Source organism: Chrysemys picta, chromosome 1, assembly GCF_011386835.1.
Source record: "Chrysemys picta bellii isolate R12L10 chromosome 1, ASM1138683v2, whole genome shotgun sequence".
In the NCBI taxonomy this organism is placed as follows: domain Eukaryota; kingdom Metazoa; phylum Chordata; order Testudines; family Emydidae; genus Chrysemys; species Chrysemys picta.
The window spans coordinates 242,047,846-242,073,191 of NC_088791.1; the positions used below are offsets into that span (position 1 = coordinate 242,047,846).

The 25,346-nt window shown below is 40.7% G+C and overlaps 1 protein-coding gene across 2 annotated transcripts in view; it reads right to left on the reverse strand.

Annotated features, from left to right (window-relative positions):
- The window catches only part of ST6GAL2 (ST6 beta-galactoside alpha-2,6-sialyltransferase 2), a 260,421-nt gene that overhangs the window by 160,018 nt on the left and 75,057 nt on the right, over positions 1–25,346 (reverse strand). For both annotated transcript variants that reach the window (XM_005306968.5, XM_008166759.4), the window contains exon 2: positions 11,978–12,076. The gene's annotated coding sequence lies outside the window, so the exon portion shown is untranslated. The remainder of the gene's footprint in view (positions 1–11,977; positions 12,077–25,346) is intronic.

Below are 25,346 nucleotides of genomic sequence, written 5' to 3' on the forward strand. Positions count from 1 at the left end.
TGGGCTTGCCAAGATGGGCAATCAGGAAAAGCATTTAAAAATGCATGAGGTTTTAAAGGTGTGCGGGGAGCGGGGGGGTCTGTGACCCTTGGGCAGTGGAGTTCACAACTGTGACCGGAGCGGTCAGTGTTAGGCATTCTCGGACAGTTGCTGGACGTCTGTTAAGTCAACATAGGCAACACAGTGTCTATATTTATGCTGTGTTGGCATCAGCACATTGACCCTGGCTCAGTGCCACTCAGGGAGGTGGTGTTACTATGTTGTTGTAATGGAGAGCTTTCATCAGTGAGAGACAAATAAGTGTAGGCACACGCACAACTAGGTTGACTCAAGGCAACTTATATCAACCTAAATTTGTAGTATAGACCAGGTCTTGGTACATGGGATTAGCACCCCTACTGGCAGTAGAAGACCAGGAGTTTTGGATCCATAGGATCAAGGTTCACTACCCTGGAGTTCTTGTGCATTTGGGTGGAGGGATTCTCCTTTTATGCTCCCCTGCAAACCCTTGTCAGCCAAGGTATCACGGCAAGGCCAGGCTTGTCTCTGGATCTGTAATTCTGCCAAATGCACTTACTGCCACTGGTTCCATTAACTTTCCACATTTTTTCCTGTGGGTTGTTGGCCATCTGGCTCTTCCCCTCAATTGTGGCCTGTTTACTTCTTACACATAGTTCGGGGACCAAACAGATGCTGCTTAGATCTTAAGCTCCTCTTAGATTGTAAGCTCTTTGGGGCAGGGACTGCATCTTCCTGTGTTTTTATATAGCACCTAACTCAATGGGACCCTGCTAGGGACTGGGGACACTGAGAGATACTGCAGTATATACTGTACAATAACAAGTGGTAATAATGGGAGGTTAGACTGAAGGGGAAGCATCCAGCACACACTCTGCTTGGTATCACTCTGGCTTTCTCCTTGATTTTGGTCCCCTAAATCCTTAGTAGCAAGTGGGAAGCATATTGGCTAATGTATTTTAAAATCAAATAATTAATTCCTATGGACTAAAGAGGCAAAAACTCCTCTATAATTCATAAGTTTATTTTTAACAGAGTCTGCTTGATAGGTGTGAAAAAGCAGTTTCTAGAAAGGTGTTTAATATTTTGAGAATCTGTTTGGCCAGCATGCACTATGTATTTTCATAAACCCAGAAACCGAGCTGCACCTCAGTGCTCGTTTTTCTTCCTCTCTATTGAATATATAGCTAGAAAGGAAATCACTCAGGAAAGGAAGTCAGCAGAATAAAGATTAATTATAGCAGAGCTCTCATGCTGCAATGGTGAGGATTGTGCCAGCACTGCTGGATATTGATATGATTGGAAAGAAGAATCATCAGAAGGTTCACAGTCTTTTTTTGAGATCAGAGGCAATGTGTCTTCAAAGGAAGACCTCAAACATATCAGTATTCCCTATGGGGTTCCTCATAGATTTCTCCATGAAGGCCAAAACTTAATGAGATCATTTGACAGTTATACCAGAGGATGCTGGTATTGGTGGGGTAACATGAACATGAAGAGTTGACCAGATGTTGATGTGACCTTCTGTGCTAAATAATAATCTGAAGAATACACAGGTAGGGCACAATACAATCCAAGCTACATAATCCTAAATGCTTTACTTTGTAAATGTAAAGAGGGATTTGCATCTATTAATTTTAATTGTGGTGGTGGCGGCGGAGGAGGGGGGAAGGGGAAAGGTTAGCAAGGGAAGAAAAGAGAAATGTGGGAGAGTGAGGAAGATTGAGGTAAAACTGAAGTACAGAAATCAGTGTGGTCTTGAATGAACTTGGGTTCAGTTTAAAACAGGTTAAGCCTTTGTTCAATATCAGATAAATATATTAAAAATGTCATGTGAACATTGAGCAGGGGAGAATGAATGGTATGATATATTCTTATGGACAGAGCAAAGTAGCAGAAATTCATGGAACACAAAAATAAAATTAAAATAGATGGACTTTTATGTTCTGTGATGTTGCTTTCTTACATCTTCAAAGCAAACCCTTTCCTAAAAAATCCCCAAAGAATCTGCTTCTTGGAAGGTTGAATGTTTGGGTCTCCAAATACTATGCCAATGGCAACACCACCACAGAAATGCCAAAAACTAAATAGACACAATGGGGTATGCAACTATAATGCAGAGTGTTCAGGCAGGTTCTATCTATCCATCTCAGTGAAATAACAATCAAACAAAAAATACATTTCTGTTCTACAGTGTATGCTGCATAACCAAACAATCTGAATGACAGTGTCATCTGACATTCTTGTCTTCATATCCTTTTCAGCACCTTACACAAATTGGATGAATAGGAGATTAAACTAGTGGAGAGCTCTGCTGAATTTGCAGAAACAAAAGAGATTTGTTGCCATAAAATTGGAATGCAATTCCCCATATAATACGTAGCTGCCCTATATCTCAGAGGGCATTTAGCAGAAGCCAGTACATCATCCTGCAAGCAACTAGATACTGTCAGCGGTTGTTGAAATAATACAGTAGTTGGTTTTAGTTCCTTGATTGCAATTCAGTTGGCTGAAGTTGCTAATTGTTGCCCAGTGTAGGCATCCATTATTCCAGTGGTAGAAAGCTGCTCATTAGTTGCAATTTGATTTGATCTTTGACACTACAGAATTAGAGTAAGAGGTGAGTGCACTCTAATTGTCTTTTAGCTCTGTCAATGCAGACTAATATTGATTTGAGTTGGATGAAGCCCTCTTTTTTTCCTCCTAAATTTTCTCCTAAGCAGCAAGTAAATCTGTTCAGCCATAAGATTCAGCCACTGCAAAGGGTCCTGCTTCCAGACCACTGCCAGTTCAGACAATGATGGCTTTGCCTAATTTAGCCTACTCATTTATTTTGTGAAACAGCCTTACCAAATGAAATCTGTGTGTTTTTGGATTTTAACCCTACATACAGTATCGACATAAGGCAATGCATTTAGACTCTTTGTCTCAGTTAAATATTCTGTGCTCTAGTGTGCATTTTGGAAGCCCTTGCCCACTAAGTGGGGGAGAGACAGCACATACAGGGACATAGCCTCCTTTATATTGGTTACATTGTGGACCGGGGAGCAAAAATTGGCTACGGTACTGTTCTGATAATTAACAAATACTACTGAAAGATCATTGGCTTGCAGTGAGGAGTCATTAAAGACAACTAAAACCATCTTCCAGCAGCATTCCCCCCCTCTCCCTGTGTCTTATATATTAAGCTCTTGTTATCCTCCAGGGTCTTCATTTGCAGTGCATGAAACCAGGTCATCTAAAAGAGACTAAAGAAGTGAGATTTTCTATATGGTCCATTCACTGTGAGCAAATTGAAATTTGGTGACCTTGTCGCCTTATTGATGGTTGTGATGCAAGAGGCCAAAGGGGTTTAAATGTGCTCAGAGTAACACTTACCCAGCTACCTAGGTCATTGATGAGGATGGACCAGCTCCAGTTTAGTCGGTATAGAAATGTAATGGTGAATCATAGGCCTTATCTACGTGGAGTAATCTGTCCAGCATAGATATTCTGTAATAAGTATTCCTCTATAGCAGAGGTTCCCAAACTTATTTGGCCTACCGCCTCCTTTCCAGAAAAAAAATTATTCAGCGCCCCCCTTTTCAGAAAAAAAATTACTTAGCGCCCCCCTGGAAATCTACCTTCTTTAAGCGAACAAACAGAAAGATGCAGTGACAAATTTGCGTTCTTTTATGTATCTATATTTCTACCTACATCCTACAATATAGTAAAGAAAGATGTGTTATTAGAATATCGCCCACGACATCAGGTATACAGTGGTTTTTGCGTAAGATGGCAAAAGACAACCAAACTAAAATACTAATGAAACTAATTGACACACAAATTGAAGTGAAGCTGAAGTCAGACATAAAGCTGCAAAAGTAAGGAAATCATCAGTGGAAGAAGTATAGAATCCCTTACTGAAGGCCCTGTGGGTGAAATCCTGGCCCCATTGAAGTCAGTGGCAAACTACTATTGACTTCAATGGGGTCAGGCTGTTACGTTTGTACAGAGTCTAGCAAAGGGGCGCAATCCTTCATTGGGCTCTCTAGATACTACCACAATAATAAATAATAATAATCAAACAGAAAAAAAAATTGGTGCCAGGAGCGGGGAAAAAGAGGAACCAAACAATATGTTTATTAATTTGCATATGGATGGTTATTTAAGTGCGCAGAATACTATTCAAATGGAAATCTTTGTAAACAAAATGTTGTTGTGTTTTGTTTGTTAAATGTGCCCTGGAATGTATATTTGGAAAGGATTTGTTGTTACTCAGATGAGTCACCATAACTGAAAAACAACTTCAAGACTATACAATACTTTCAATGGTAGCCAGCTATGAGATTTTGCCATACAGTGGTTTTGTTAGATCCGTCCTTATTTTCGGATATTAAACTATTTATATTTCGGTAGGACTCCAAATCTACATGGTATTACGCAAGTATTAAGGAAATCACAGGATTTTTGACTAAGATTAATGGAAAATAAGGTGACTAGTTATTGAGGAGATATAAAGAAAATATTCAGGTACAGGAAAACACTCCATAGGAACCCTGGTTCTTTGGGGTAGGGAAGAGAGCACATTATCCATTCTCATTTACTGCAGCAATACCCTATCTACAGTATTTAAAGTTGAGCATTTTCCCACTCAAATCAATGGGATTCCCTCCACCACATTTAGGACTAAGATTTCAAAAAGGGACTAGTGATTTTGGGTGGCCAACATGAGACTCCTCAAAGGGTCTTGATTTTGAGAGAGTAGACGCTCAGCTCTTTCTGAAAACCAGGCCTCTTTTAAGGCGTTTTAAGTTAGGCGTGACAAATGGAGACACCCAGATTATAGCCTTAATGAAACATACATTTGGCAGCATAGATGCCAATGTCCAGGGAATAAACTCAGCACTATATACTGCCACAGAAATATTGAAATGTCCACCGGTATTACTTTAATAATAATAATTTTGCTGCTAGATATAGATAAGTTTATATATAAAGTAACCCATGTATTGTGGTATTTAGTAGCAAATCAATGGAATTTTCCTGCTAGGCTGACAGAGCATCCTAAACTAAGGGCTTGTCTACAAATGGAGTTTTTCCTGTTTAACTATTACTGATAAGAGTGCCTTGTTCCTGTTTAGCTTGATGCACGTTGAATGTGTGCTAAGCTTAGCAGAAACATGGCACTCTTATTCTGGAATAAGAGGATCCACATGTTGAGTTAATCAGGAATGAGTCCATGTGTAGACAGGCCCTAACTTTTTTCTATTAGGTATTGTATTACCTAACCTTTCGCTCTCAACCTTTTCTCTCTGACCAGTCTGCCAAGACTGTTGTTCAGGTTCTCATTATCTCACATCTCAGTTACCGTAATCGCGTCCTCTCTGGGTTTGATGCCAGCCACATTGTCCTTTGCTAAGTCTACCCAAAACGCTTCTGGGTTGGATCATCTTCTTTGCTCACTGCTCTGACCATGTCACCCCCTTGTTTGTGTCCCTCCCCTGGTTGCCCGCACTATCACCTCAAACACAAGCATCTGCCTTTGCCATTAAGGCCCTTCCCCATTTAGCCTCATCCTATCTATCAGATCTACTAACTTGTCCAGATGTCCACCTCCATCTCTGCCCTGCCGGTGATGGCAGCCTCAATCACCCACTTGTCTGATTCTCTCTCAAGCACCTCTGTGCATTTAGTTCACTACCTCTCACCAGGCAGGGGAAGGTTTATAAACCCCACTCCTTATACCCCTCCCCATTCTTTTTTTTAAAATCCCTCCTCAAAATATGCTTCCGCTGGGACGCCTACACATCATTCCAATCTGGCACTGGTTAGGCAACCTCTATTGTTTCACTGTTTCCCCATCCTGACAACTCACACCCACCGACTGTTTTGTTCACCGGTTGCATCCGCCTGACAGCTAGATAGTGAGCTCTCTGAGATGGGGACTGTCTCTGACATTTATCCACACAGCTCCTAGCACAGCAGGGTCCTGATCCTTGGAAAAGGTTCCTGGGTGCTACCGTAGTACAAATATATTAATAAGAAGAAGTTTTTAAGCCCTTTCAATGAAAACCTGGCACAGTTGTGTGAATTAGGAATCCCACAATAGCCTTTGTTGGGCATTTCCTTGCTTTCTTGGTGTTACGGATGATCAATTTTAATTGTTGCTTTGTCATTAGTTTAGCATTTACATTCTATTTTTAGTGACAGACCCACCATTTCAAAAGTGAAATTCCACAGGAGCCTTTCAAAGTGGCAGTGGTTAGTAAGTTGTAATGAGCAATACAAAGCGGCTAAGTCTGATTGCCAACTGCTGCCAAAGTACAGTAACAAGCCCCTCTAGCAGAATGAGCTCCCAGAGTGTTTCAGTTTCATATATTCCACTAGAATTAGCACAGCAAGTGGGGTAGTGGAACAGCAGCAGAGCAGTTTGAGTACAGAAATATAGATATCAGAGATGGAAAAGATCGACGACTGTCATTTTCTACACTCCCCTGCCAATGCAGAAATGTTCCTGGCAGTGAATTGTTTGCACTTTGCATTGGACCATTTGGTTTTTCGTGTTTGCTATGCATTAAGAAGATTTCAATATAGCAGTGACATGCACTGACTCTAGACCCCTCACTAGACCTGCACAAGATCTAATTAAGTACAGCAATTACAGCTTTGTAATCATTCGTGCAGCTTAAGTGTCTTAGCCATCTAATAATGCAGGCTGCAACAATAACTACAGATCCACAATGAGCTGGGCAAAATAGGGGGAAATATTTTCTTGGCTATATCAGATATGATGAATCCTGCCGAAATGAACCCTCCTCTCCAGATTTTGTAGCAGGGTAGGAGAGCAGAACCAGCCCATAGGAGTAACTCCTTCTTCATGAAGGAGTACCGACAGACAGACTGGTGTGTGTGTGTGTGAGAGAGCACACTGATGATGCAGATGGGGCTTTACCATTTAAACTAGAGACACTTGCTGATTGCCGATTGGTGTGCCTCTTTCCCCTACATTCTGTCTGTTTTATGTCTTTTTAAGCTATAAGATCTTCAGGGCATGGATCTTGTTTTCTTATATGCTGTAGAGATCCTAGCACAAGGATTTGATTGGGGAACATTACCACAATATAAATAAACAGCAATAACAACAAATCAACATTAGCCTCTGTATGAACAAACTGTGTCCCTAGATTCTGGACTCAAAACATATCCGGAGTCCCTGATTATTTGCTAATTCTAGTCAAAATTAGCCAGACATTTGCCTGCAGCAGCTCTCTAAGTCTGCTAGGATGGGATGTGACATGTGATCAGGAAGCCATGTGCCTGATGTTACGCCTCTCCTTCTGTTCCCTGCTGTGACACCCCTCCTCCCGCCCCCCGGATACTTGTGCCTGTTTTGAAGATGTGCTTATGTCTCCTTTTTTTTTTCTTCTTTTTTTGGCCAGTGCTGTTGCTGCTTCAAAAGTGCCTCTTTGTTGTGTGGAAAGGTGGCCTTACTCAACTGAGTAGGCCTCAGTGTGGGTGAGGTGTGATGGGTTCGGTCACAGAGACCCCCTTGGGACTGTCACCTGATGTGCTGAGACTACCTCTGAGCCCGTTTTCTCTGCCAGATTGGGACTCCAGAACCCTGTCTTGTTGAGCCAGATACACTAATCTGCTGCAACACAGACCCAGGGTCTGAACCATGACCCCAAAGCTGCAGACTTAACTGAAAACTGCTTAGCAAGTACTCCTGTCTCCAGCACCCAGCTCCCAATGGGATCCAAACCCCAAATAAATCCGTTTTACTCTGTATAAAGCTTACACGGGGTAAACGCATAAATTGTCCACCCTCTATAAAACTGATAGAGAGATATGCAAAGCTATTTGCTCCCTCAGGTATTAATCACTTACTCTGTGTTACTTAATAAACAAAAGTGATTTTATTAAGTATAAAAATAGGATTTAAGTGGTTTCAAGTAATAGACAGAACAAAGTAAGTTACAAGCAAAATAAAACAAAACACACAAGTCTAAGCCTATTACATTAAGCAGTGTTTCTCAAACTGGGGTCGCCGCTTGTGTAGGGAAAGCCCCTGGCGGGCCGGGCCGGTTTGTTTACCTGTCCCATCCGCAGGTCCGGCCGATCGCGGCTCCCACTGCCCGCGGTTTGCTGCTCCAGGCCAATGGCAGCTGTTGGAAGTGGCGTGGGCCGAGGGACTTACTGGCTGCCGCTTCCAGCAGCCCCCATTGGCCTGCAGCGGCAAACCACGGCCAGTGGGAGCCGCGATCGGCTGGACCTATGGACGGTGCAGGTAAACAAACCGGACTTTTCCACCAGGGGCTTTTCTTACACAAGCAGCGACCCCAGTTTGAGAAACACTGACATTAAGAAAATGAATACAGGTAAATCTCACCCTCAGATGTTCCAATAAGTGTCTTTCACAGTCTAGACTTCTTCCTAGTCTGGGCCCAATCCTTTCCCCAGTACAGTTCTTGTTAGTTCCAGCTCAGGTGGTAACTAGGGGAATTCTTATGACTGGCAGCCCCCTTTGTTCTTTTCCACCCCCTTTTATAGCTTTGGCTCAAGGCGGGAATCCCTTGTCTCTCTTTGGGTTCCCACTCCTCCTTCTAAATGGAAAAGCACCAGGTTAAAGATTGATTCCAGTGTCATGTGACATGTTCACATGTCCTGTGAGCCCTCCTCCATTCTTTCAGGACTGGCCCACACGTATGCAGTGGAGGCTTGCAGGTAAACAGAGCCATCTACAGTCAATTGTCCAGTCAATGGGAGCCATCAAGATTCCAAACCACCATTAGTAGCCTACACTTTGCATAATTACAATAGCACCTCAGAGTTATATTTCATATTCCTAGTTTCAGATACAAGAATGATACATTCATACAAATAGGATAACCACACTCAGTAAATGATAAGCTTTGTAATGATACCTTACAAGAGACTTTTTGCATAAAGCATTTTCCAGTTACATCATATTCACACTTACAAACATATTTTATAAAGCATATAGAGTGCAACATCACAAGGTAATATCTTTTATTGGACCAACTTCTGCTGGTGAAAGGGACAAGCTTTCAGGTCTGAAGAAGAGCTCGGTGCAGCTCGAAAGCTTGTTTCTCTCTCCAACAGGAGTTGGTCCAATAAAAGATATTACCTCACCTTCCTTATCTCTCTAATATCCTGGGACTGACACGGCTACACCTACACTGCATAGACCTCCGTGAGCAGTTGCCATTAGAACACAACATAACAAATGTGATGCAAGCAGATAGACTATAACAAAGCCATTGTTGATGCAATACACTCTTGTCAGATCAAAGTTGATGTGGGATGAGGAAAATATCAAAGTATATAGCAAACCTTTCAGGAAAATACAGACAGTTAAAACTATGAATAGGTATACACTATGTAAATGTGACACATCAAACACTCATCTGGCATAGTATGTATTGGTAATGAAAGGGAAATACATGGTAAATTGTGAATCAAATGGATCAGTTTTGCTTTGATGTAAAAAAAGATGAACTAATTTTTGCTTTATTATTTGAAAGGAAGACTCCTAATTATAGCCTATCCTTCCAAAAAGCGCAATCAGAATGGTTTCTGCCTCCCTTCTAAATACAAAGGATTGGATCAACCAATCAAGGAACCAAAATTTATACCATGCGACCTCTCACCAATCAACCCAACTAAAAAAAGTTAAGCAAATATTAGCTGCAAATTTTTCAGTGAAAATATGTCACAAAACTTCACTTTTTAAAAATGTGAAACATTTTGCAAAAATACCACAATGTTACAGAAGTGTTGCTATTGTGAAAACAGGCAAAATTCAGTGACAAATGTTTTGCAAATATTCCACTCAGCTATTTATGATGCAGTATCCACAGCATCCTGAGATATCAGTTTTCAAAACATTACAAGCTAGTTCTATTGTGCTGGCTAACTGGTGGCAAGACCCTAGAGCAAATCCCCTTTTTCGGGATTGAATTTGTTAGGCCAAATAGTCTGCTGGTACAAATGGGCGAAAATCCAGTGGTGTCATTGGAGATAAGTCCATTTACAGTAGCAGAATATTTAGCCTGTTGAGTATGTATCAATGTTATGGCAGCTGAAAATTGGACCAGGACCTCTGTGGTCTGTAGGCAGCAGATCATGATCCAAAAGAGAACCTCCTGCTGGCCAGTCAGAGAATCGGAGCTAAACTCGTGTCAGCTGGAAACTTCTCTTTGCATATTTTTCAGTCCACATGAAAGAGCTGCAATACCTGTTGCTCTGCAGACTGATTATGAAGAAAGCTTTATATTGCAAATATTGGGTCTGATCCTTCTTCCCTTTGAAGTCAAAAATAAAAAATCTCAAGACTCTGAGGGTAGCAGCATCAGAACGATCATTAGTAACTTTCTTTTTGCAGCATCCAATTTAAAGGCTGCAGTCACAGTAATTTTTATACATGTGCTTTCAAATTAGTTTTACACTTTTTTATACTCATCCTTAGAGGCCTTAATACAATTTATTTGTAACTCACAATGTGGCCTTCCTCATTTCAGAATCTGAGATTTTGTCCTGTCCGCATTATAGACTAACTCACTGTAAACATTTTATGTGTGGAAACTAATCTGTTTTTGGTCTAGCAAGGTAAAATAAAAGTATTCCAAAGCCTTGAGAATTTCCCCCCTCTTGCTACAGCTCTATAAATCAAAAACTGATTAAGTTGTTTCTTTACATGATGCTACTGGTACATTCTGCTCAAGGAGGCAATATGTTTTCCTTTTTGCTTTTATGGCAAAACTTTTCTATTTACTATGTGGCTTTCTTTCTTTATCTCTTAATTCCTTGGCTGTTTCATTTTTGGTTCTCTCTTTATTTTGTCATTCGGAAGTGTTGATAGTGTCAGGAAACCCTCCAAAGGTTAGAGGTTCAGTTCAATTTGGATTAGCACCCATAAGTTTGGATCATCTGAAGCTTATCCAAATCAAGTCTGTAATATTTAGCTGGAAATAGCATGAGAAAAACGTGTTCCTGTGAGATTGCCAGCTAAATTTTGCAAACTCAAGGGGTTTTTGATAAGCTTTGGATAATCCTCCAGACTATTAGGTGTTTATCTGGACAGAACCCAAATTCTAAATCTTTTGCAGTTTGTCCATTGCTGATTTTAACCTTATTCTACCACAATAACCTAATGGGCTTTTTGACCACTCAAGCCACCCAGCCGAGAACCTTTTCGAATGTGAACAGTGCCATTCAACTATTAAATGCCAAAGGTCTTTGATGGTTAGTCAGTATTAGCTTTGGAGGGAAAGTGGTCACAAACTACTGTCCTTTAACATTTAGGGCTTGGCTACACTTACAGCACTTACAGCTGCCCGCACCCTTGCAGTGCTTAGTGAAGACACTACCTATGCTGATGGGAGAGCTTCTCCCATTGGCATAGTTAATCCACCACCCCAAAAGCTATGTCGATGGGAGAAGCCCTCCTGTAGGCATAGCACTGTCAACACTGGGGGGAGTGCAGGGGGGGTGTCAAGTCGGTATAACTACGTCACTCAGGGAGGTGGATTTTCCAACATTTTCCAACATACCAACATACGTTGCTCGTGTAGACCAAACCTTACTGAGAGTTTTGTTTGTTTTTCTGCCACTGAATGAGCTGTTTTTGTTATGCCATTTGTTTGGTTTCACACGTTCATTAAATTAACATTATTTTTTATGCTTAATTGTGTATTTTAATACTTTCCTCTATATGTTACCTTTTAAAACACAATAACTTAAAGAAGCCCTTTATTGGACTTTGATAATGCCAGTGTCACAACTGGTATCATTTTTCATCAAAAAGGCCAACAAGGCTCAGAAATGATAACGATTGTTTCCGATAAGTAGACGCATGATGAGAAGTGCTTCTCCATCCCCAGGATTAGCATTCTCTGGAATTCTTTTTGAATGCCTTAGCACAGGTGCTAAAGAAAATGCACGGACAGTGACCTACCTGTTCACCCTAGAAGTAGTCCTTTGGATCAGTCTCGTGGCAAGCAGGTGGAAGGATATGAGGGGAGCTTGAACTGCCAGGGTTTACGTTGTCCCTGATCTGTGGATAAATAGAGAAATTCGGGAATGTTAATCTGTAATTTTCCACAGCACTACATTGACTTTTAATTTAATCTATGAATATGTATAAAGTTTAAGGATATTTAATATGAACTGTAATGGTTCTTAGCAAAATGGATCACTAAAGATAGCTTATAAGAAAGGATCATAGTACCCATTGGGAAAGATAAAAACAAGTGTCTAGACACTTCACTTTATTATTGTCACATAACTTAGACTATGGAAGCTAGAGGGACTGGGACAGAAAGACCAGCCATTGATGGCAACATTTCAATTTCTTTTTCACTTATGTCCAACAGTGAAATAGGGAAGAGGCATGTATAAAGCATGGGAGATGCCAACATTAGACATGTCACCCAAAGCAACACTATGAGAGTGAAAACAACGAGGAGTCCTTGTGGCACCTTAGAGACTAACAAATTTATTTGGGCCTAAGCTTTCGTGGGTGAAAACCCACTTCATCAGATGCATGGAGTGAAAAATACAGTAAGCAGTATAAATATTACAGCACATCAAAAGATGGGAGTTGCCTTACCAAGTCGGGGGTCAATGCTAACGAGGCCAAATCAATTAAGGTGGAAGTGGCCTATTCTCAACAGTTGACAAGAAGGGGTGAATATCAAGAGAGGTGACAGAGGAGTAGCCAAGGCAAATTCGAGTGAGTGGGGCTGTGAGTGTGTGCCAGGTTGCAATGTTTGGAGGAGGGAACTGGGAGCAGACCCGCGGGACAGCAGCTGCCGCCGCAGGGTGAGTACAGGGTGGATTTGCTTTCCAACACATTTCATCCCAGGGCCTCCCCTCTGTACTCGCCCAGGAGAAGCGTATATTTGCCTAGGGCCCCACGGCACATCCAGAACCTTCCTGTGACTCACCCGGTGGATCAGGACCTGCCATTTGGGAAACACCAAACTCCATAACCATAGGTTCCTAACAGTAATAATGTTTGTTTCAAAATACTGTGGGCCTAATATTCAAAAAAGTAGTAAAAAAAAGAATGTTAGGAATCATTAGGAAAGTGATAGATAATAAGACAGAAAATATCACAATGCTACTATATAAATCCATAGTATCTCCACACCTCAAATACTTCAAGTTCTGGTCACCGCAGCTCAAAAAAGATATCTTAGAATTGGAAAAGATACAGAGAAGGGCAACAAAAATGTTTACGGGAATGGACCAGCTTCCATATAAGGAGAGATTAAAAAGACTGACACTTTTCAGTTTGGAAATTAGATGACTAGGGGGCATATGATACAGGTCTATAAAATTGTGACTGGTGTGGAGAAAGTGAATATTGAAGTGTTGTTTACTCCTTCTCATAACACAAGAACTAGAGGTCACCAAATGAAATTAATAGGCCGCAGGTTTAAAACCAACAAAAGGAAGTATTTCTTCACACAATGCCCAGTCAACCTGTGGAACTTGTTACCAGAGGATGTTGTGAAGGCCAAAACTATAACAGGGTTCAAAAAAAGAACTAGAAAAGTTCATGGAGGATAGGTCTATCAATGGCTATTAGCCAAGGTGGTCAAGGATGCAACCCCATGCTCTGGGTGTCTCTGGACTATTTGCCAGAAGTGGGAGTGGACAATACGGGATGGATCACTCGATGATTACCTGTTCTGTTCATTCCCTCTGAAGCTCCTGGCATTGACCACTGTTGGAAGACAGGATAATGGGCTAGATGGATCATTGGTCTGACCTAATATGGTTGTTCTTACGTAATTATGTCTCCGCCTGTGTGGCGCTTGATCCAAAGCCCATTGAAATCAGTGGGGATCTTTCCATTGACTTCACTGGATAGCACCGTAGTCCATTACAAGGTATAGAAGACACAAACTGCCCTATTCTCCTTTTGTTGGATATATTGAGGAGCTCAGGGTGTGTGGGAAGGTCAGATCTGTGTGGCGCCATGGCCCAGCCATGGCCCCTCCCTTCTATACATCTCTCAGTAGAACAGCACCGCAGGGAGCATCAAGAGCTGCTTCCCAGCATACCAGCCCCCAGGCACTGCTGCTTCAGTGCTTCACTGGTTCCCCATTCAAACCACACCATTGCTCCACCACAGTTTTGCACTCTGGTGTTTGTAAGACTCCATTGCTACAACCGACTCATCGCTTGACTTCAAAGGTTCATGAGCCTGAGTGGGATAAGCATATTTTAATTTACTGCACTCTTCAGTTTTTCTCATTTCAGGGGCCAGCATATGGTTGATATTAGGCACCAAAAATGATTTTTTTTTTCATAAGAGCACCTGCTGTCTCAGCCATACTAAGTGGGAAAAGATTTTTCTTTTTTAAGTCAAACACTGATTGTAAAAACATGACAGGAAAGTGTCTTGATATGGAAAAGCCGGTCATCTTTATTTTTTGTGCTGGCAACAGCAGCCTGCTGTCCTTTCTGAAACTTATAAGCACTTCACTAGTAGACACTGCAGTGAAACATTTCTCTAGTCGAAACATAAGTAGAAACCCAGCAGTGGACTCAGCTAATTGTATTTGTGGCAGACTTTTAAAATAATCAGTTGTCTTCATCTTTATTATTTATGCCACAGCAACACAACTTATGCATGGCCTTTTCTCTATAGCTCCATCAGTAAAGGAGAAGGACATGTGCTTTGATGGGATAAAAGGTTTCTGGAGTGCTCTTTACTGATAAGTACTTGAACCAAAGCCTTGAAAAGGCCGTATTTCATTCTTTTGAAAGTGATCTTTTTTAAAACTTTCCCCCTTCGGGCCTACTGCAGAGATTTTGTTATTTAGTGCGTGAGAGAAAACGTGCCTCATGATCAAACCTGATTTTCTCTTTCAAGAAATAAACAGATGCTCACACCTTGGACTACTGAAAGAGGGGAGATTTTTAAAGTGAGAATGAAGAGCAATGCAAAAAAAATTAAAGAGAAATAGATCAGTCAAAAATCATTTTGGAGAAATTGCAGGGGACCCAAGTGCCAATTTTTATGCATTCATGGGATGGAGTGCAGAGGGGGTACAGAAATAATAAACACTACACTCTTATCTTTGTGCACAGATCTCTGGAGTAAGAAGGTGCTGTTTATCACACAGTTGCTCTTTACACTAGAACTGCATTTTAAGAATTATTTGCTATCTCATACTCAAGATAATATATCTGCATATTATATATAATTACTATTACATTGCTTAATTTTTCCATCATAGCTAAAAAAAATCATGTGACATGTTCACAGTGAAATATCTTAGAATCTATTTTGATCTCCCGTTATGGCCTGAATTTTTATTCTCTCCCTCTTCCCCTCCCCCTTTCCTCCCATGGGAAATTTATCTCTGTTCCTAGCATCTTTCCCCATCCTTCCCAAAAAACGGTCACGGAGATAAAGGATTCATTTTGGTGTTTTTGCACTTCTAGTGTATCTCTTACATCAGTAAATTACCTTTCTTTCCTAGAAGAGGCCCTACCATATCCTGCACTGACCTCTTGATCCTTGTGTGCTTGAATCATTTATTAGTTATCTTTCCCTCTCGAGTAACCTCCTTTTCATTTTCCACCTATTTTCTCCTGTTCTTTTTTAACAGTGTCTTGACTTCATGCTTCAGTTTTTCCAGTCCCCTTCAGTTGCGGCTGTCTATAGCTCACAGTTGTCATCGCCATTTACAAGTCTACATTTGGCAACAGTATAATAGTTAATAATTTGCATTACAATAGCATCCAACAAAGATCAGGTTCCCATTGTGCTAACTGCTATACACACACATACAGTCTCCTGCCCCTGAAGAGCTTACAGTCTGAATAGCCAAGGAAAACAAAGGGTGGAGTTGTATGCACAATTATCTTATTTGTGCCAGCCAGTGTTTTTTAGACTTAGGCCTTGTCTACACTAACTTTGTAAGTCAATCTAAGTTACACTAGTTAAGTTACTTAAGTTACAATATAGCTTCTGCCTCTCGTTGAGGTGGAGTACTGAAGTCGCTGGGAGAGCGCTCTGCCATCAATTTAGCATGTCTTCACCAGACCCGCTAAATCGACACCACTACTCTAAGTATGACAACATTTCAGATAATCCTTTATCTTCTTTATTCTCCTCAGGACCAAACCAAACCTCCAAACTCTTTGGGGTTTGGTTATCAGTTCTATAATTACACAGATAACTAGATATTAACATGCTACAGATTCAGTTCAGGAAATGCTTGGTTTCATATGCTTCTGGAAGAATACCAGGAGATATTGGCAAACACAGCATGTCTTAATTCCTGGTTCTACGTAAAGTGAAGCAGCTAAACTAGAAAGCCTTCCTCATCAATTCACAGGAACACTAAACACAAATACACACAAGGCCTAGGCTTCAGAAGGAATAAACTGGGTATAACTTCATCAGATCTCGGAGATGAAAAATCTTTGACATTTTCTTACTTAGCTTGCGGCAAGGACAGGCTGAAGTGACTAATAGCAAAAGAGAGTGTGTGTGTGTGTGTGTGTGTGTGTGTGTGTGTGTGTGTGTGTGTGTGTGTGCGGGGAGTGTGGGGGAGGGAGGTAAGGCATTTCTGGTGATAATGGTTTCAGCACAGTTGAATTTACTATGTGCAATTTATTAACTTTGCCTTTTCTGATATTCTAAGATGATCAGCAGCATTTGACAAGGAAATTGGAGAAAGTTTCTTGAAGAAACAGGAAAAAAATCATTAATCAAAGGGTATTACCATGTTGCTAAAACTGTAGGGATAGAAAGATATTTTTAATTTGAATTTCAGGAAATTACATAAACTTTATTCATCCAAGTATTCTATCTTTTGAATGCTTTGATGGGCACAATATAAATTGAATTGAACAATAGAATTGCCAGTGCCAACAAAACAAGCAAAATTAGAAACCTGCATTGTAGTGTTTTCATAAAACCCACAATGGTGTTCAAATGGAATTTTAACACAAGCTAACATCCATTTTTAATTACCTGTATTAAAACTGGCTTTCTGCATGGCTGAAAGACTTTGTTCATTCTGATGGCATTCCTGCAGGCCTGGGCCTGAAGAAAATCTGTTTAATAAAAACAAAGCTGTCACTAGTGCCAAAAGTGGACTCAGCCCTGAACCCTGATGTTCTTCTTTCTCAGGGTGCTAGCCTTTCCCCACAGAAAGACAGGCTATTGCAGATGATGAGGGCCACCAGAAGTGTATGTATTATTATTTTGTTGTATTATATTAGTGCCCAGAGACCCCAACAGAGATCAGAGCTACACTGTGCAAGGGGCTATATAAACCAGTAAGAGTCCCTGCCCTGAAGAGCTTACAATCTAAATAAACAACACCAAATGGTGGGAGAAAGGAAGTATTATTTCCATTTTACAAATGGGGAATTGAGGCACAGAGAGACCACATGATTTACTCAACATCACACATGAAGGCTGTGACAGAGTCAGGAACTGAGTCCAGACCGCCTGTGTCCTACTCCAGTGTCTTGGTTTATTTTGGGGTTTTTTTGTCCTTTTTTAAACTTTCTTTGGGCCTACTTGGTCAAGACCTCATGCAGTTTTTCAGGGGGAAATCCCAATAAAACTGTATTTGTAGTCTAAAATGATGAAAATTATCATTGGACGAATGTATACATACATTCAAAAACAAAAAGGAGAACAGCACAACGTTTTTAGTGAGGTAAAAGGTGAAATTTTCTTAGAATGGGTAACTGGGAAATCATTTTCATTGTTTGGAAATGGTTGATGTGTTATATATAGGCTGGTATGGGTGTGTGGGGAAGTTAAATATTCATGAAACGGATGAGAGAAAATAAATGGATTTTGGTTCTGAGTAATACAATGAAGGCAGAATCATGATGCATAATGTTGGTAAAGGAATCCAACAGGATCATAAATTGGATAAATAACAGACCATGTTTCAAATTCAAAGAGAGTATATGTAGGGTCACAAGTGGAATATTGCATACAGTTTAGATCACACCCTATAGAAAAGGTTATCCAGGGTTTAGAGAAGTTTCAGAAGGAAAGGAGATTGGTTTGTGATATGAAAGGGCTGTTTTGCCATAGGAGGAAAGGCTCAAGAAATAAAGCTTAGGTATTACTAGCACCCTTCCCTGTAGTATTTCAACAAGTTTATCACATACAAATGGAGACTGGAAAAGGGAAGATTTTACTGTAGTTTTCAGATACTTGAAGAGAAATCTATAGTAGGAAAATAAGAGTTCTATTTGCAGTGCCGGAGGATAATACATAGTCACAAATGAGAGCAGTAGAAGAGAAAATTAAAGCTAAGAGTTTTTTCTCATGAGAATGGTGACTGGAAAGTAGTACAGTTTGTGATGCATTTACAGCAAGGATGGATATATGCTTGGAATCCTAAGTGTATGTATGTTTGTTGAGTAGCAAGACACACTTGCCAAAAAGAGAAGGAGAACTGGCTAGATCTTTGTTTTTTTCCATTCACAATTTCTGTTTGTCTCTCAGAAGGAATCCTAAATTTTACCTTACATAGGAAATCTTTTGGATACACCAAAGTCATGGAGAGCAACAAAGAGTGGATAGTTCTAGATTCTGATGCAGAAGGGATATAGAGAAAGATGAGACTCTGGAAAAGGCAAAAGAGGGCAATACGGGCTCATTGCCTGGAGAGGGGGAGAGAGTTCTGAAGAGATTACAACAATCAAGATAATAAGATGATCACTAGTAAAACTCAGGGACTACAACCAGGGGCGGCTCTACGTATTTTGCCGCCCCAAGCACGGCAGTCAAGCCGCCTTCGGCGGCATGCCTGCGGGAGATCCACTGGTTCTGCACCTTCGGCATACCTGCCTCCAAATTGCTGCTGAAACCATGGGACCGGCGGACCTCCTGCATGCATGCCGCCGAAGGCAGCCTGACTGCCGCCCCTGACTACAATCAATTTAATACACTTTTATTTTTTTCCCTTTCCTAAAAAGAGCGAAAGCAACTACCTTAGCTCCTACCCCATTCTGCAAAAACAAAGTGCTTTACAGAAAGACATCCTTTGCAGCTACCAGATAGGATGTGCCATTAGGTATCACAAACAGGACATTCTGTGGAATACCTCCAGTCTACTTTCCTGGTCTACTTTGACTCTGATTCCATTTTGTAGTTTCAGAATTCAAATAACAAACAGATGAAAAAAAATGTATGATGGAACAAAGACAAGGCAGATGCAGAGCAAACATAAAATTAAATGGCTGCTATGATATCCTGGAGGAGTAGTAGTAATGAAATAGCCCTAACATCGCTGACAGTGAACTCCTTACTACAGCTCAGCTTAGACACTCCACTCCTCAGTACTGCTCATGTAGCTTGCAAGGTGTATCCCCTATTCATAGAAAAATGAAGACACACAGCACAAATACTGCTCCACATATAGCATGTAAGGAGGCTGCTAATGTAGTTCTCTAAGAGCACAGTAGGGTTGTTTAAGGGTTAGCTTAAGTTTTCCATGTCAGTTGTACAGGAATCTAATGACAATGCAGCTGAATTGTGAATCATTTCAAACTCAGTACTAAAAATGGAAAATGACTGCTTCATTTTTGTAAATCAAACTTGAGCTTTATTTCTTTTCTTACCCTCAGGAGCTCATTAGTTGCTATGGAGAGCTTCTACACAAATATAATATTGTATGTACAGAAACAGTACGCTAGCTGAGAACTCTAGGACAAATCAAACACTTCACAGGATTCAGAGGAAATGCTAGCAGGATTTGAATGATGACTTTATAGTAAATATGTACATGAGATTTAAAAAATTAAAAATATGAGGTTTGCTAAGATTTGATTCACAGATACTAGCTTTCCTTTGCAAGATAGAGATGTCCTTTATGTTACTGAATGTTCTTTTCATTTATTACAGTTAAGCTAGAACAATGTATCATATATGTGAAAATGCACAAAAGCAAATGCAGAAACTTTGACATAATCATATTATCAGGTCTGATAACAAAGCAATCAAAATGTTCAGTTGCCTAATGACACATAGCAGGACATGTGTTTATGAACCACCAAGATTGTCACTTTCATAGTATTTCAGACGAAAAAAATAACAAACGGCTATTTAAGTTCTTTATCTTTACCAAAGTTTTCTTCCTAATCTCCAACCTGATTCTTATGAGCCAAGGTTCTTATTATTGTTATATATTCCCAGACTATCCTAGCAGCCAAGTGCTTCACCATATGGAATACTGCATTCCAATCATCTTACGGTAAACCTGTGGGTAATTCAAGTCTGAAACCTCAACAGGCCAATTACACTTTTATGCTAAGAATTGCTCATGGTTTAGTGGATAAATCAGCTAACAGCTGGACAAGAGTTCTTTGTACAGTTTTAATCATTTTTATAGTCTCTAATAGCATGGTCAGATTAGTTGTAATGGCTTCACAAGAAACTAATTCCCTCTTTTGGAGAGAAGACACCTATGCTGTTGGATGGGTGAAGAATAGTTAGTTTCAGTAAACTTAGAATACAGAATTTAATGCTTTGCTTAACTAGAAATATGTAATAATCATCTGGCTATATCCTCAAGCCTAAGAAAAGAGGGGATAGAATGTGTGTGCATGCAGGGCAAGATGGTAGCTGCGTCCAAGCACAACTCCCTCCACCCAAAATCAAGTTGTTATATGGACTTTGGGGACATTTCCCTTTGTTGTCCTTAAAACTTTCCCCGGCACATACTAAATAAATACAGATAGAACATACTTCCAGCAGATTGGTAAGTATCTATCCCCAAGTTTCTGAGTGAAAGTCAGCCATTTTCTCTGCATGGGTACATGTGGTTATTTTCTGTTTTTATTCACATGAGATTGCATCTTATGAGTTTTGCTTTGCAATTCAGGCTCAAATGAACTCATAATCTCCAAGTAAAATTTAATTCCATCTGGTTTACATGGAGAAATTGAAAAACAGCTTAAAAAAACCAGTAATAATGGGTGCCTTCACCTACCCACATACAGACTTTTGAGGTGGCAAAATTTGCAGATGACACAAAACCATTTGACTTAGACAAGACTAGAGAAGAATATGAAGAATTTCAGAGGGACTTAACAAAGGAAAGTGGATCGGCAGTGTGATAACAGATGAAATTCAATGTTGACAAATGCAGGGTAATGAGTACTGATGGGGGTCATGTGAAATTTGAATGATTTTGTGATGGGGTGTTCAACCCACATTAGCCCAGAAAGAGATAATGTGGCTTAGAATGGGTTAAGTAACCTGATAGGAGAGTTTGGCTAGATAGGCAAGCACTTATTGAAGATGGAGCCCAGCTAGTCAAGAGCAGGCAGGGCTGGTATAAGTTCAGGAAGTGAGGGCAGAAGAGGGCTTCAGTGTAGAAGACTGCAGTCACTCTCTGGACTTAGACAGGGAAAGAAGGAAACCCAGGGGAAGAGTAGAAGCCCTGGGATCCAGGCCAGGAAGGAAAGTTTCCCCAGAGGAGTGGTGGAGAAAGAACCCTATAGAGGTAGACTAGGAAGCAGCCCAGGGAAATGGCAGCAAGGTTTAGGACTGTGCAAACCTCGGCCATTGATTGAAAGGTTCCGGGCTGGAACCCAGAGTAGCAGGATGGCCTGAGTGCCCCTACCAGCCACAGGGTTAAGTGACATCGCTTTGAATTAAAGGACTGCTGGGAATGATACTCAAACAGGCTGTCCAGTGAGACTCACCTGCATGAGGCCACACCAGGGGAATTGCTCAACCCTTCTTGGAAATGCCCCCCCACATGCCTGGACTTGTGCTCCCCAAGCACATGGACTGACGGTATAAAACAGACAGAGTGGACACATACTGGGCCCTTCTCCTCTCTCCACCTTCGCTGCAAGCAATTAAGACACTGAGAAGAAGACAAGACTCAAACAGAGGAGACTGGCCCATGTTTAAGGAACAAACCTGTATATTAAGGACTACAATATCCCGTGGGGTGAGAAAAACTGCTTAATCTAGATGTTGCCCAGTCTAATAGGGTTGAGAGTTTAGACTGCGTGCTTATATTTACTTTTCTTTTGGTAACCACTCTGACTTTTTGCCTATCACTTAATATCACTTAAAATCTACCTTTTATAGACAATACATTTGTTTATCTTTACCAGTGAGTTTGTATGAAGTGTGGGGCAAATCTGCTCAGGTTGGCAAAGGCTGGTGTATGTCCACTTTTCATTGTTGAAGTGGTGAACCAATTAATAAATTTGCTCTGCCCATCTTGAGCAGTGCAAGATGGTATATTCCTGATGTACAGCGCTGGGAACTGAAGAGGATTTGGCTGGTGCCTCTCTCTGTGTGATTCATGAGTGGCTCTGGGAGCATTCACGCAATCTAGCTGGGTGTGGGGCTCCACATGCAGTTGTGCTGAGTGATCACAGCTCCTGGAGGGCTAGCAAGGCATTGTGAGAGACAGCCCAGGCTGGGGAGAGTTCAGAGGGCACAGTCCCAGGCTGCATCCCGGTCCCAGGCTGCACCCCGGGAGGGATCTTGTCACAACAGCGCTAATGAAAACCTTTGATTTGTCCTATTGGGAAATTAACTCAACTTAAACTGATGCCAATAGACTGAGGTAGGCCCTCACCACAGAATAAAGTAAAGGAGTCAATTCTGAATATGTAGGAAAATGAGTCAGAAAAACCATTATGATGCTCTAAAGCCCTCCAATTTTTTTCTAATTCCATGTATTTTCAGAAGGGATGAAAGAGAGGACTTGATTACATTAACCTTGGCTGAGAATGGAAAACTTTGCTGAAAGGCTTGCCAAAAATAACTGAGTTGTAAAAGTATTGCCAAATAATACTTTAAAATCATTTTACATGATGAAGAAGATGGATATGGCCTGTCGGTCTCATTACTCCAAAGCCAATTCATATTATGGATAGTATTAGTCAGTTCAAGAGCACTTTTGGTGCTGTTGAAGAAAGTTACTTTCAGCAATAACTTGTGATTTCCTAAATCTCCACACATATTTGTACAGGGAAAAAATAGAATTGCTTTCTGGCAATTTGGTTGTCTGTCTCTTCTTCTACCCAAAGTAGAAAATTAGTTATTTTTTTAGTTTTATCCAACTACAATACCAAAAACAGTCAACAAAATATATCTATACTACACACGAGAAACTATGTTATGATTATTAAGGTTGCAAAGTCTAGCACTCAAATGTCAGGGCCTTAAAGGTGAGAACGAGCAAGTAGAACTTAATGTGTGAGGAGAGGAAAAGCCAATGCAGAGATTCAAGGAAGGAAATAATGCAGTAGCATGGTGGTAGAAGAAGGTCTGAGCGCTATTTTGCGTAGACTGGAGAGAAGAGTAGGAGGATGCATATATTTTAAGTATCAGGTAACTATGATTAAGCTCTGGTTAATCTTGTGGGGATTGGTCCTCGTCTGGTGTAAATCAGACTATATCCATTGATTTCAATGGACCTATGTTAATTTTACTACCTGAGGATCTCGCCTGCAACCCTTGAAAACTCTTTTCTTTTAGCGGATTCAGGTTTGTTTATTTATTTATTATTATAGGGAAGGGTTTCCAACAGTTCATGGTGGTTTTTTGCGACAGCTCAAGATTTGGTTTGTTGGGATTGTTTTTGTTCTGCAACTGTATCCTCAGAGTCAAAAGCCAGACCAGACACAGCTGCCTTTTATGATTCAACACGTGGTGACTGGAGCTGGATGTTGTCTGTCGTTGTGGCTACCCGTTTAATAGTGCTAGAGACAAGGTGGGTGAGGTAATATCTTTTTATTGGACTAACTTCTGTTAGTGGAAGGTACAAGCTTTTGAGCTACACAGAGCTATTACCTCACCTACTTTGTCTCTCTCTCATATCCTGGGACCAACACTATTACAACAACACTTCAAACAATCGTTTAATACTGCCGCAGTTACATCGTTACCACTACTGTTTTTTAAGTTGGCACCTCATTAAACTGATGTTGGGACTGTCACAGCACTGGTACCGCTCTTTAACTAGATTCACAACCACTACAGTGACTTGAAAATTCGTTAATAAAGCATTCTTTTTGAATGTATCCAACTTTTAGGTGCAAAGTGAATTGGAGGCCACAATATATTTTCAAATCAAACTGCCAGCAATGAATTAAGAATTTCTCCAATTTGAAATATTTGCAATGGTGACTTGTCTAGACTAGAACGTTGTACCACTTTAACTATACCGGCATGGTGAAGTGGTACAACCCTCCTAGTGTGGACACAGTTATACCAGTGTAAAAGTGTTTTATACCACTGTAGGTATCCTCAGATGGGAAGGGGAATAAGCTATGCTGGTATAAGGCATCTTTATACAGGTATAACTGCATCCATACTAGGCTTTCTACCAGTATAAATATATCAGTTAAAAAAAAAATCACACTCTTAACTGACATAGTTATACTGTATAAAAGCTGTTTGCAGACCAAGCCATAGTTACATTAGACTTGTTGGGGTTCACAAAGCTTATACTCTTCTATAGCATCTTGGTGAGATACCAGTTTTATTTTCCTTTCTGTGTTTTGCTTGTAGGTAACCACCTACAACAGTAGGTTTATCCAGTTCTACGCAGCTGCCACACTGCACTGCTCCATCTTCCCTCAGCTGGAGCAATTCAGTGCAAAAGGAACCTGCCTCCATCCTAAAATCCTGGTCATCAGCAGAAAGTGTCCTGAGTTGAACTTGGCTATTCATGAAGGTCTCGTTTCTCCTTTAATTTGTTTGCATGTGAGTTTAGTGCTCATGAAAGCTGCTAGTCAAAGTTCTCTGTGTTCCCACAAAAGAGAGGCAGTATGGGCAGCACAAGCCTTCCTGCCTATGTCTGTCTACTAACAACCTATGCTTTTATGAACCAGAAACTTAGTGGTGAAATTCTCTGGGCCTGAGTCTGATCTCTGTTACACCTGGTAACAGACTGGACTGGTGTAACTCCACTGAATTCAACAGAGAGAGTAAAGGAGACCAGAACCATTTCCTATTACCAATTCTCTGCGCTAACCTGTTATCCCTTATTTATTTCCTTTGGTTTTGCAAGTTGTGTACACAGGTCAAGATATTCTCCAACCAAGAGACTCAGAATACTGTTACTACTCTGATAATGCAGGTGTCAGTGTGAGGGACACAGTTAACCATCTGCTTTAGGACTGAGTGCATCACTTCCTCACTGTTTCTAGCCCCTGTTCAGCTCTGTATTTTCCCACTGTTAGCATACATTTATTCTAAAATGTGGGAAACACAAGAGTGCTGCTAAGCATTCTGGGTGCCCTCAGAAAGACACCTATAGTTCTTGATTTTGTTTAAGCATCTTTAC